The sequence below is a fragment of the Pygoscelis adeliae genome, unplaced genomic scaffold (genome assembly GCF_000699105.1).
Source record: "Pygoscelis adeliae isolate BGI_AS28 unplaced genomic scaffold, ASM69910v1 Scaffold77, whole genome shotgun sequence".
NCBI classification, from domain to species: Eukaryota; Metazoa; Chordata; class Aves; order Sphenisciformes; family Spheniscidae; genus Pygoscelis; species Pygoscelis adeliae.
Genome location: NW_008825216.1, coordinates 5,704,551 through 5,715,943, shown reverse-complemented (window position 1 = coordinate 5,715,943; position 11,393 = coordinate 5,704,551). Strand labels below are relative to the sequence as shown.

Genomic DNA, 11,393 nt, shown 5'->3' with positions numbered 1-11,393 from the left:
TGGCATCTACCTCTGTGCACCATGCTGTCATGGTGAGGATGCACGCAACTGTTAACACCAGCCATTTTGTGTCCACTGTTGGCCTCATGGTGTCAAGTTAAGACTTCTTAGTTGAAACAGACCCCAGAATACACCAGCTTGATAACCTTGATGGGGTTGCAGGCCTTGGTATTTTCCAACATCTCCTCCTAGCAAAACCCCATATCTCTTGCCTCTCTATCCTGTTCTGTTTTCTAGAGTCATGTGGTCTAGGTCATGCCTATGTTTTTCATCTCTTCCAGGCTAATAGGGTTATTTAACACCCCCATGAAAGAAGTTTTGTCCTGTTTGCTGAAGATTGACTTGCTATCATTGCACACGGTCCCAGCACCAGGAGACTATTTGTTGCTTCACTATCATTTTCTGTGTCTAGACAGCCTAGGCCTTCTGGCTGAGGGCTTTTGGAGGCTGCAACCTTCAAGTAGAGCTTCCTCTTTCCCAAGCAGCCTCCAATTGCTGGCATTTCTCCGTTTATGTCTAATGCTCGTAGTGGTAGAAAATAAGGTTAACTGAACAGAGTAAAACCTGGAAATAGAATCTGGGATTGAATATAAATGTAATACAAATGGGCTATTTTTGAAATACGCCATAAATTATGAGCCATTATGAGGGGAATAGGTGGAAAAACAGCAGTGTGTGAGAGCCTACCACCTGTTGACTGCTATAGTGGTCAGCTTGTGTTTAGCATCTGATTTGATGTTAGTTGATGCCACTGGATCCTCCCTGTTTAGTTCAGTGAAAGATAGTTTAGATACTCGGTTTACGAGAAGTTCTCACTCTTGTGGATAAAGAGGGACAATATTAAGAGAAGAGTGTGACATACACATTGATTTAAGGTCTGGTTTTTCTTTTTTTTTAAAGGGATATTGAGTATTTGAGTGGTACTCAGCAGCTCAAAAAATTGGACTTGAAATAACTAAACTTTTAATTGAAGAAAATGCCATGTGCTTTAGGAAGTAGTAAACATTTTATGTGGAGGAATGACAGGTAAGAGAGTTTAGTTAACTTCATTCATCATCTTTTAATAGGGAAGCTTGACTTACCTATCTGAAGGCACATACAGTATTTGTTTTGCTTAGCCTTAAGAACTTTGTCACCAAGCCAAGGGATCGACCCTTTTATCTCCTACTTAAAAATGCTTTAAAGCAACAAATATTCAATATAGCAATAACTTTTATGTTGGGCCTGTTATAGATTTGTGCTTTTTTAAAAAACAACGCAGGGCAGCTTTTGAGTGCAGTTAAACCCCAATAACCAGAAAGTCCTGTTCTGATAACACTTCTAAGATGCATTTGTTGATGGGTTTGTGACTGCCTGGTTACTGTCAGCTGCTCTGAGCAATGCTTGTGTCAGATACGCTGGCACGTTTCTACCAGTGTCTTCCATTTTGAAATTCAGATGCTGTTTTGCAACAAGCTGCGTACATATAGCAAACATAGTTTGTGATTCTTTTTTATATATTCTGCAGCTGGTTGTTGAAGTCAAGTGTATTACCGGATTTTTGCTTCTCTTTAGCTCTCTCTTCTTTTTTTAGATATGAAATATGTTGCATGAGGCCCCGTTTCTTACAAATAGGTTCTTTAACGCTGGTGAACAAAAGTTTATTTATTTGCCTTCTTTCTGGAAGAAGGCTTTGTTGTGTGCTGAAAACAAAAGCTGATCAGATATGGATCTCTTCTGATCTGCGTTGATGATAAATAGCCTTGAAGCCTTTTTCTCTGGAATTTCTATTCGTAATTTACTTTTGTGAATATTGAAATAGTTGATTCTTTTGCTCCCATTTTCTTCAAGCATGTGAGAACTTTTTTATTCTACAGAAAGCAAAGTTATTTCTCAGATTTTGTTGGTGATAAACATGAATCAGGCGCATCAGACAGGAAACTGTTGAACTGTGTTGTTCTCCTGCTTCTCACTTGGTCCTCTGCATGTCCTCTGTGAGGGCACAAGAGGAGGAGGCCACAAACTTCCTTCCCATCCCTGACAATGGACAGAACCTGACAACTGTCTCCTTCGTCCTAGCTTCAGGTACACTTCAAATAACCACAGACATCAGCTCCTTGAAGCTTTGTATCCTCAAACCTTGTCTTATCCTATTTTATCCTTTGCTAGATCCCATGGAAGATCTCTCAAATGTGGGCAAAGCTCCTCAGACTCACTGGCTCTGAGGTGTGCTGGGCTGTGCAGCCTGAGATACAATGAGCCATCCTTTTAAGAAGAAAAAGTTATGCTCCTTTTCTTTCAGGGAACTGCTCCTGCCTAACAAATGTCTACTACTTCCATCTTTTGAAATAATCTATGAAAGTCTTAGATTTTTGTCTCTGACAAGAACTTTTTAACAACTGGTACCAAAATACCGTTAATTCATTTCAGAAGCTTTTTGTCTGCCTAAGATGGATGTTGAGGTTACAAGTTGAGGTGCCAACAAGTGCTGTGGCGGTTGAGAAGACATCAGATCCTATGAAGTAGGAAGCCGACTTGCTCCATCCTGTAGGGAATGACATCCTGCTGCATGACAACCTCACACCTTCACTCTGCCTTCCCAGTGCTGCTTTTCTATCCCTCCGCAGGCAGTCTTTTGTCAGCAGGGCTCACTTGCAGCAGTGCTGTCATCGCTGAGTTGAGGATGTGCAGGGAGCATTGGGTGAAGAGGTGTCCCTCCTAGTGCTGTCTACACTTGCCTCAAATACAGGAAGATAAAGAACGGGCTGTCTCAGGTCCAGGACAAGGACGGTCTTGGCTTGCTCCCAAATTTAAAACTGGTCCACGGCTGGTTTGCATGTCCTGTAAATGGCAAGAAGTCAGAGCTTCCTTTAAGCTCCTTAGGTAAAACCCACAGACAGCTGTCCATACGTGTCTGGAGGTTTAAGATGCTGTGACACCATGTAGGTGTGTTACACTGTTTGCTGGACTTCGTTTCCGTCCTTTACTGCTGTGGTTGAAGTCAAGTACTGATTTGTCCAGACCCCATGTGGACAGAAGTGTTATGGTCCTACCTTGTGTGTGAGACTCAATCCAGTGGCTGGGCTCTCCCATATCTATTCTCTCCTGGACTGTGATTCCTGTCACGCGTGGTTCAGAAATGAAGTGCCAACTCTGCCAGTTTTAGAGGCAAAGGATACGGTCCTAAAATGATTTTGAAATACTTTGACACTCACCTGCTGCGAGGCACCCCACCTAAGTGGTGTGGCGTTCCCACGTGGTCAGCAGCACTCCACGGTGCAAATACTGATAGAAGTTAGAACGGATACTAAAAAGCAGACTTTTACTCCCTTTGTTTCCCTTAAATATTAATAAATATGAGTATCCATTTCCTGGAATGAGAGAACCTGGTATTACACTTGTGTTCTTGGCAAAAATTTCCTGTACCAAATTTCCTTTTTGGCCAGAATGTGTGGTCAAGCAGAGCCCAGGCCTTTCCTTTTAGATGTTCTCTATCAACCCAGTTCTTTTTTAAGAGCATGGGATCACACTCATATATACCACAAATACTTTGCTGCTAGAAACCCTGTGTTTCACAGATGAGTCATAGTTGGAGAATGACACGTTTTCGTGTTTAGGAGATGGTTTCAGACACTTCTCATTGTGATTTCATAGCCCTTGGCCAGCAAAATCTGCCTAGGGTGAAATAAGAGATGGCAGATCAGGAGAATGCTATCAGATGTCTGAGAAATGTATTTCTATAAAGGCAGAGGTCAGAAATAAGAAGAAAAGGGCAGTCATGGTAAGATGTGAGGTTCCAGTGTTAGCTTAAAACATGGTCTAGTTCCGTTATTCTTCAAACAGCAGGAGTGTGAAACAAGCACTCCAGGTCTTGTCCTGTCCTCTCCTTCCCTGTGCGTGGTTACTCCTGGCCTTTCTCCTTCCATCCACTGTTCCACCTCCTGTTCCTCCCCTGATGTACTGGGGTGGCCAAGCAGTGGTATACTCAGTATGGAGGGTGCAACTCATTACCTCTACCAGCGTGAACATCCAATGTACAAATGAGCCTCATCCATGACTAGGAGTAGAAGTGTGATCATTTTGTTGCAAGTCTTGAACAAATGTATTTCTGGAGGGCATGCCGTGTATGAAGAGATTATTTAAATTTCTCAAATTGGGATTATTTTCAGAAAAATAGCTTCTTAAGCTGTTTCAGGTTGGGATTTTACTCTGGACATCGTGTGGTTCTTTCGACAGCACTGAATACTTATTTCAGACTGATGGTGATTGAAGTGGTGTAATGATGTGTCTTGTCAGGGCTGGATCCAGCTGTGGCTTGGCCTGATGGATGCGCAGCTGTCTCGCTGCCGTATGACTGCCTGGTTGCACCCGGTCTGCGGAGGGGAGGAAATGGGACTTTATTTCCCTAAGGCCCCTGCTCCTTTTGTTGTTTCTGTCCCTGTGTGTTGCTAGCAGCTAACAAAGAAAACGCCTAGTAAAAAACTGGAAATGTAATATGTTCTAAAGCTATTTGTAGAGAAACTGTTTCAAGAGGTTTAGACCAGGTTAAACCTTCATATATTTTGTAGGTTAAATTGGTATACTAATTGATAGTCTTCCCCTCAGAGAACTTGCTTTCAGTCAGTCTTAAAATGTAATCAGTGCCATCTCTAAGTAGTGCTCTCGCTTTTTAGCAAGTTCTGTGGTAGTGGTTGTTATGCTTCCAGCAGTGCAACATGATGTCATCTGTATCATGCTCCTGAGCTGGTAGAGCGCTCTTCTGATTTTTAGTCATTGTTGAATTTTATTTCAGGACATAACTTGGCAAGATGAACATTCGGCTCCATTCTCCTGGGAAACGAAGGTAAATATGCAGCAATTTTATTTTTAATGTTGGTTTGTCATTTCATACTGTTCCTTGTGCATTTATATTGTCTTCATTTTGAGACTTGATAGACTAATGTCTTCTTTATTCTATGGGAGCTGTGTAAAGTGACCGTCCTGCAAATGAAATGGGACTGGTGTGCTTCGATTTACATCAACAGAAACACAAAATGTACTTCATGAACTAATGTTCTGGCTTCAAGTGCAGGTGTAAAACTGATTAATTACAAATTATTTGATTTTTTCTTTGTAAACTTTTTAAACAACTTCCCATGTTGCAAGACCAGTGTCTCAGATATTGTATAAATATAACTGCATTTCACTTTTGAAGTCAGGAGTAAAGTAGCTAGGAAATGGGGTGAGAAAGGTACAGATACCTAGTCACTTCATTGGATTCTTTCTTAAAGCCTGTCTAATGCTTCGTCTTTTTGTTATGTACTAGAATGTAATGAAACTTGTTAACCTGGGGCTATGCTAGAAGCATTGTGTTATTTCCTCTCCAAAAAGCAGCTGCTTCAAAAAATAATGTCTTTTTCTTTGGTGGGTTGGTTTTGGGTTTGTTTGTTTGTTCCCCCCCCCCCGCTTTACCTCTGGTATTTTATTAAAGCATTATTTACGATGGGATTCTCATAAGGCTAAGACAGAGCCCAAGTTCCCCATCTTTCTGAACCTTCAGTGTGAGGAAATAGAGTTGCACCATATTTGTGGTGGGAAATCAAGTTTACTTCTTCTTGTTGAAGAAAATCTGGGAGCAAAACCACAGCTCGTTGCCTTTCTCAACTGGGTATGGTGGGCATGTTAATTTAATCATGTTTCAGACTTTGTGTTTTCTGGCTTTATCTGCCAAAGAAAGCTGCTTCTCCCCTGTTTCTTCCATTTTTTGCCCTTGAACTATGTAGATAATCATGTATGAGTTTATGACTATAATTTTAGCCTAATGCAGAGTAATTATTTGGAAATGCCAGTGAATACTAAGTTGATCTGGTTGACCCTAGACTTGTCAGCCTTCCCTTCCCTGCTCAAGGTCACTGCCTGTAGCTAGCACCCCATCTGTGCTTTGCAGATGCTGATTAACCTATGACTTGATGTGACTCCTGGGTCCCTGCAGCCTACAGTGCTGCAGTTTAAGAGAAACCATTGCCAGTCTTCACTTGCCTTAAAACTCCCTTAGAAGCTGTGGTGGTTCAGAAGCCAGTGGAGGATTTCCTGCAGTGGAAGCCTAGTAGTTCAGGCAAGCCCTCCTGTCTTTCAGGACCCTTAGAAGAAGCAGCCACAGGCTTTTAGTATAATACTAAAGAGGCTTTTAGCATGGGTGTACTTGGGTGAAGCTGTCAAGAAAAGAAAAGTAGTGAGAAGAGTGTGGACCTCATGGACGATAAGGTAAAATAAATCATACGTTGGAGACAGCAGTGTTGTCTCTCCTCTACATTTTGTTGCAAACCCTAAAACTCAGTTTTGGGAACGTGGCAGCTGTAATTGTATTTCTAAGCTCTGTCTTGACAGGATTTTGTAAGTTCTGAATACTTGAACTTCCTGGAGATAGTGCTTCATGTAATGCACTGACTAGTGATCCATGATGAGATGCATCTGCACTCAAATGAATTTTCTCTTTAGTTGATAGTTGTCTTTTCTTTTAAGTGCTTGTATGTCTAGTGAAGTGTTTTTCAACCCAGCCTGTGGTTTATCCCTTGCCCATTAAGATTATTTTCACTATCCTCCTGGTGTCTCAAAATGAGGGACCGCAATGGATGGATGCTCTAGTTTCATGCTTTTCTGTAATGAATGGAGGATTACAGAATGATATGGGAACACTCGTGTGACTACTGAAGAAAAGTGAGGTGGGGAGGAGGTTGCTTTAGAAAATAATTAGAAATAATTGTCTCAGCTGATGAAGCTATGCTTCCCTCTTCCCCTGCCTCCCTCCTTGCTGACCAGAGATAAAAGCTGTGCGTCAGCTGTAGGTTGAAAAGTTGCATGACCTTTTCCTTTAGCAAAACTCTAGAAAATCCATTTTGTCTGGCTTTATGGGGTGTGGGTTGCTTGGTTCGTATGGGTTCTTCCTTTTAATTTTTCCCCAGTGCCTCATATTGTGTCAGTCTTTCAGCCAAATCCTTCAACTGCTGAGTCTTCCATTTCTAAAGGTGGAGATCTTGCTTCGTGCTTACTCTTTGATCTCTTCCCTAAGCAGTACTTTAATAAGATAATTTTGGAAGGCAATTCCCCCATGAGGTACTGGCTAAGGAAAAAGTATCCTTGCCCAATCGGTCCAGCGTGGGGAAGCAGTGAAGAAACCTGAATGAGCTGTCTAAGAAGGTTGACATGTTGTAATGCATGTTCAGTGTCTTGTGAGCCAGATCTGTTCCTGCTGTTATTTCAGGCTGTCCGACTCTTTCCATTCTGTGAGCTCTACCACATGATGGGTTATTCTTTCCATAATAGTCTTTTCCCTGATCTCTCTTGAATGCAGAGTTTTTGGTTTGGTTTGGTTTTTTGCATGTTATTGCAGTGATGACAAAATCCCTCCATTCTTTTGCAGCTTTGCGTGAACGTGCTCTGGCTTATCCAAGGAAGGCAATGTGATGTTCACTTTCTGCTTTTGCAGAGAAGGAGAAAGTAGAGATGTAAATCAGTAAAACCAATAGGCTTTTTTTTTTTTTTTAACATTGAGACTAAGAAAAACAATGCAGCAAAATCAGTATTTGTCTGTAACTAACTTCAGGAAAACTGAGAGGGTAATGAGAAGAGTAGAGAAGAGGGGAGGGCATGTTTTCTGCAAGTTGGAGCCTCTCTCAGCTGTTACAGTGATGCCAATGGTGATTCCAGTTGCTTAGGTATGAACAAAGTTTTCTCATGGTAGTTAGTGCAATGGATTCTCTAATTTCATGGCTGTCAAACTTACCCAGAGAACAGTGTACTAAATTGCTGTCATTTTGGGCAGAACGTTTTTGAAGGGCTTGATAACTTTACTTCTGTCAGAAGTAAACTTTCTGTGTTCTCATTTTAAACAGAAATGTGAGATATGGCTTAAGTCATTCGTATCACAGCAAACACTTGCATGACTATCTCCACCATTTGTAGCTGTTTGATGTGTATTTAAAGTTCTTGTCTTACCTCTTTATTTTTAAACCCTCAAACAAGGAAAACAAAGCAGAAATACAATGTAGATTGCTGAGTTAGCTGTTAGCATTTAAAATACTAATATCTTTAGTAGAAAACTGTAGCACTTCTCAGAAGGAAAACTACTCAGGAAGCAACGAGTTCTCAGGGCACTGCAAATAAGCTGACATTTTAGAACTAGAGATTGAATTGGAGGCAGTGATTTGGTTCATGGGTGGAGCCCTCATGAACATAACACATCTTGAAATGTGGGTTACATTTTTAACTGGAGCTAAAGCCAGGTTTATGAATTTAGGGCATTCTATTTATGGCTTCAGGTTTAAGTGAGATGAAAGCTGCCATACTGGCTGAGTTTAGCCTTTGAGGTTTCTTGGTTTGTTTGAAGTAAAAATTCAGCGAAACTCAGCATGGATCCCAAGATATAAATGGAAAACAAGAATCATGCCTGGGTTTGGAAATAAAATTTCTCTGCAACTCTTCCTGAACTCAGAACTTTTTGGTTTTGGTGTGATTATTTTTTTTTTTTAATTAATTTAGTAGTGGCCAGAAAATATAATTTCAGTCTGCCACCTCAGCTAACACATTGAATGCACAGAGCAGCATGGGAATAAGTTGGAATCTATTTCTAATTCATGCTATTAACTAAAATAGGTTTTATTCCAAATGCTTAAAATTGACACATGCACATTAAAAATTTATTGGTCTTGATACAGGTAGAACAGTTGTGAAGATAGCTTTAGAGAGTCCTTTTTGTACTTTTTTCTTTTAACTCCTGGCTTTTTCCTCCTTCAGCTCTCTTCTACTTTCAACAGGCCCTCAGATACTTGTTGAAAAGAGAAGTCTTCAAGGTGTGTTTAAAAACAAACAAACAAAAAAAAGGCAAAAAGGGAGTGTCAAGCTTCAATCCCTTCAATAATCTGGTTGCTGCCTCCCCGTGTGAATTCCCTAGCTATATTGCTATAGAAGTGATCTAATTCTGGTGATGATTTAGAAAGAAAAAAATTATGTTGCACTTATAAAAAATGTGGTTTGCAAACTGTTTCCCTTATCTAAAACTAAAAGACAGTCTTCAATATCCTTCTTTGTACAAGTCCTAGTTGTTTTTGTGTTTTGGTTGTTTTTTTTTTTAAATAGGAAGAAAGTGACAGAAAAGAATTCTTCCTTCCCCCCCCCCCAACCTTAGCAGCCTGATATTAGAGTTGTTTGTTACAAACTATGCTTCGGTGTGATTATTTTTATCAAGCTGGCATAAATGGCAATCCTTCCTTGGAAAGACAAAAAGAGTGGTGCCTGAGGTTTTGGGTTTTCCCTTCCCTTTTTGATCTAGACTACAGCTTTTTAAAACACAGTGCTGTAAGACTACTGTTGACTATTAACTCTTGAGCAAAAAAAACCTAACTTGTGGTAATAGTAGTAGTGTTCAAGGTTTATTTTAATCTGCATGGCCAGATGTTCTCGGCTAAGGATCCAATTACCTGCATCAATCTTTAGACAGTTGTTTTTAAGTGTAAAACTGTGCACACACTAGATACTGTCAGTATGAGTTTGCTCAGGCTAACCAGTGACAGTGGCAGCCTAGAATGCTGTTCATATCACCAAAGAGTAGATAATGAAATTTCCTCCGAAGCTCCACACTATGTATCTTTGGCGTTGTCTTTCTGTATGGACTAAAATTACTTAGATTGTTTTTGAGTGCTTTGCTCTATTTTTGCCCTTGCAATTGGTCTCTGTTGACCTAAGGATTTATTTCTGACTCTGAAAAGATCCTGAAAACACCCACGGTGTGCACAGGAAACAAAGCAAAAACTGCAACTACTTTGGGTCCCATATTTATTTTGGTTTTGTCCATTCAGCAAAGCAAAGTCATCTTCTAAATGATTTTAAACTTGGCTTTCTTACCTCTGCATGTATCAGGCTGTGCTTAAAACAAGTTGCTTTTGACAGTGTTTCTGCAGTCTTTGTCTCAACAATTTGGATTTTTCAGGCTGCCAAGCAAAACAATTTGCTTTGGCTGTGTTTGCTTGACTGTTTAGTAAAATACTACACATTCCTGATGAGTGAATAAGATGCTTTAAAAAAAAAGAAAAAGCTCCTGGGTTCTTTGTGGTCATCTTGTTTTTAATATAGACTTATGAACTGAGACCTGACTTTATACAGTATTATTAAATCATTACGTTCTTAGTGTGTGGTGCCTCTCTTTTAGAATACATTGTTTCCCATGAGTCTATACAGCCAGTATTAAGATTTGGTGGATTATCCCTGCCTTGAGACTGAAGTTAGGTCTAAATTTTTTAATCCAATAAATAAAATTCCTAAATACCTTAATATAGTCTTTTTAAGGAAAGACGGACACACAAATTCCTAAAACCTGCAATTTTTAATATTACTTTTATTTATTAGACAGAAAGATGATCCAAGACCTAGGCATCCTTTATTTTAACCCTTGTAGTAGTTTTGGACCAGAGGGTTAAGACCGAAAAGAACACAGACTCCTACGTTTGCTCTGCCTCAAAATACTACTTCATGCGTGCTCTCACATGTACTCTCTCTCTCTCCCCCTCTCTCTCTTAATGTGTTGAGAAGGACTTGCTCTTGCAATATTTTGAAAATACTACTGCTGCTAATAGCTTTTATTTGAATTCTGATAACTTCTAGAAATTGCAGTTGGGACTGTACTAGCCTGTCTGTAAACTCTCGAGACTTTCTGGGCTGAACAGTTCCCAGAAATACAATTTGGACAAATGGTAGGAAAAAGAAAGTATTTTTCTTTTATTCCTTTGACGGAGAATTAAAGTACAGAAACTGCAGCTCATTCAAAGTCATACAAAATCTATGAAAGCAGCTGGGGACTGAAACCCTATCTCTAGAATCCCAAACCGTGCCTAAATGACAATTCACTTTTGACCGTCAAATCTTACCGCAATGTTCAGTGCTTGCTTCCCCAGGGTGGCAGCTGGTAGAGTGCCACAAGTGCAGTTCTGCTGCTAAATGCTCAAGTGTGCAACTGCAGCTCACAGCAGCTCTGCCTCAGCCCGAGGAAAGTGAACACGCGGTACGGCCCTTTACGGACTAGCTGCTACCGTAAGTTTGACTGGGGCCAGGAGAGATGTGCATCAAGATATTCTCATGGCTGGCAAACCTAAAGGAAAAGGAAATGCTTTTTTTCGGGTAACTGTCTTTTAAATGTCGTTTCATTCCCTCTCCTGCTGACCCAATCAATTGTCAGTTTGCAATCTGATTTCAGAAATTGAGAGCAGAATGCTAATTAAACTCACATTTCTAGCGTCTAGTGACTCATTGGAATGTACAATACTACTGACGACTTAGATGTCAGCACGGAGTGTTTCACACATGGGTCTTCTCCATCTCTGCATGAAATTAGCTCCCTACTTATACTGCTGCTGTATTGGGTGGGTTGGGTTTGGGGTTTTTTT

At 40.4% G+C, this 11,393-nt stretch overlaps 1 protein-coding gene across 1 annotated transcript in view; it reads left to right on the top strand.

Annotated features, from left to right (window-relative positions):
* The first annotated feature begins 4,777 nt into the window (after positions 1-4,777).
* Positions 4,778-11,393, top strand: part of LOC103921250 (chromosome unknown open reading frame, human C1orf198) — a 14,513-nt gene continuing 7,897 nt past the window's right edge. The window contains exon 1 of the mRNA XM_009329190.1: positions 4,778-4,822. The gene's annotated coding sequence lies outside the window, so the exon portion shown is untranslated. The remainder of the gene's footprint in view (positions 4,823-11,393) is intronic.